Raw genomic sequence first — 2,749 nt, forward strand, 5'->3', positions numbered from 1 at the left:
AATGTGTTGAGAACTCAATCGATGTACGGTCGCACTTCTGTTAGGTTGTTGAAGGTATACAACGAAATGTTCCGCCATTCTTCAACATCCAACGTTATTTGTTTCGAAGCACCGGCTGGTGCGAGCTTTCCTTCGAATAGGCTGAGGTTGGACCCATCTTTTTTAGGGTCTGCATCATTGTGTCGAGGCTTCGGATTATGCAAATGATGATTTTTGGCTTCCTAGTATGCTGTCACAAAGTTTGCCACCTCCTCAGTAATGAATGCCTCAGCCATCGATGCTTCAATTCTACGCTTATTTTTACATTTAGCTCGAAGGGTCTTCTGCATCCTCTTAGTTGCATAGCACCAACGATTTTGCACGGGCCCACCCAATCTTGCCTCGGTCGGTAGATGTAAAATCAAATGCTGCATTGGATTAAAGAAGCCCGGTGGAAAGATCTTCTCTAACTTGCACAACAACTCCGGTGCAAACTCCTCCATGTCTTCTACAACGCCAGGCGACAATTCTTTCGCACAAAGAACACGGAAGAAATAGCTCAGCTCCGCCAGTACTAGCCATTCATCCTCAGGAATAAAGCCACGTAACATCACTGGCATTACCCGCTCTAGCCATATGTGCCAATCATGACTCTTGAGACCAAAGATTTTTAATTTTTCAAGACTCGCTCCCCTCTTTAGATTCGCTCCATACCCATCGGGGAACATCAAGTGCATTTTGACCCACAAGATAATTTCCCTCATAGCTGGCCTTCCAAGATTGAACCAGGCCTTTGGCTTCGACCACTTCTGCTTTCCTTTGCCTTCTCGCATGTTTTGTAACGGTCTATGACATAGTGTCTCTTGATCGACTCTAGCCTTAGTATTATCCTTTGTCTTCCCATCTATGTCAAACAATGTACCAAAAATAGCTTCTCCGATATTCTTTTCAGTGTGCATCATGTCGATATTGAGTGGAAGAAGGAGGTCTTTGAAGTAAGGCAGATCCGAGAAGCATGGCTTGTGAGTCCAGGCGTGTTTTGAATTATACCCCTTGAAATACCCTGGACGCTCTGGATCAGGCTCGAGTGCGTTTAACTGATCCAGGATCTGTTGGCCTGTCAACGCAGGTGGTGCCATGTTTTTGACAACTTTACCTTTGGTAAAGTTCTTCTTGTATTTTCTGAACTGATGGTCAGGATCCAGGAACTGTGTATGCAAGTCAAAGCAAGAATACTTCCAACCCTCCTGCAACCAATGAAACTGAAGAGCTTCCTTGCATTGGGGGCACGGGAACCTTCCATGCACACACCATCGAGAGAATAGTGCATATGCCGGCAAGTCATGCATAGAGTACATGTACCACACATGCATTTTGAAGTTTTGTTTTCTAGCGGCATCGTATGTCTAGACCCCATTATCCCAAGCTTCTTCCAATTCATCCTTAAGCGGCTGCAGGTACACATTCATATTCTTCCCCGGATAATTGGGCCCTAGAATTATCAATGTCAGAAATATGTTCTTTCTTTGCATAATCTGTGTGGGGGGAGATTGAGTGGAATGACAAATACAGGCCAACAACTATATTTGGTTGCCGTCATGCCAAAGGGATTAAAACCATCCGTGGCGATGCAGACTCGAGGATTCCTTGGATCAGCCGCTTTATCCTAATGCAATCCATCGAAATGTTTCCATGCTTCCCCATCCGATGTGTGTACCACCATCTTATTCCCATCCGCATCTAGTTCGGTTATTTTTCCCAATTTGTGCCATCTCATATGTCTGGCTGTCTCTTCGACCATGAAAAGACGTTGAAGTCTTGGTACGATTGGCATATACCAAAGAACACTAACTGTGATTTTGGCCTACCTCTTCTCACCCATACCGTTGTCTACCACAAGATACCTGTAAAACTCGCAATTGGGACAATAGTCCGAGTGTGCATACTCCTTCCTAAATAAGACACATCCTTTCTCACATGCATCTATCTTCTCATAGGGCATCTTAAGTACATGAAGTATTTTGTTCGACTGGTACAGGTTTGCAGGCATGACATGGCCTTTGGGTAGGAAGCGTCCAAATAGTGTCATCATCGCGTCGTAGCATTCTCTTCCCAAGTTGAGCTAAGCCTTTAGAGCCATTACTTGTGCAATTGCATCCAGCTGACAGAGGTCAGTGTGCTCATGGAGAGGACATTTTGAAGACTCCAACATTTCATAAAAGGCCTTTGTAGATTCCTCCATCTCATCTTCCGAATCTCGAGCATCATCAAAGTCTTGCACCATGTCTTTGATCCCGGTACCATGCTCGTCGGTGCGACGATGGACCACCTGAGCTCTTGTGCGTTGTATAGACTCACCATGAAATGTCCACACCGTATAATTAGCCTTAAAACCCCTCCTCTGTAGGTGTTTAATCATTACAGCCTATGTCGTCTTTTTATAGTTGTCGCATCCAGGAGAGGGGCAATAGTTTCTTTCCTGGCCATTTGCGAATGTGGCTTTCACAAATTCCTTTATTTTTACAAACCATTCTTTCGTCATCTCTTTCTGACTAGGGTGACCGGTATACATCCACGCACGATCACTCATCTTGCCTAGCTACTAAAGACAGAAGAAATATATTTATATATAATTTAGCATTTATATTCATCGGTTAATCAGGTTCGCAATTTTTATTACGTCCAGGCAACCTACACGCTAATAGGTAAAGATAGGTCCTAATCCCACCCGAGTATGTGTAGATTGGGTTCATTTTCCCATGCTCTGCTC

The sequence above is a fragment of the Hordeum vulgare genome, chromosome 7H (assembly GCF_904849725.1).
Source record: "Hordeum vulgare subsp. vulgare chromosome 7H, MorexV3_pseudomolecules_assembly, whole genome shotgun sequence".
NCBI lineage: Eukaryota > Viridiplantae > Streptophyta > Magnoliopsida > Poales > Poaceae > Hordeum > Hordeum vulgare.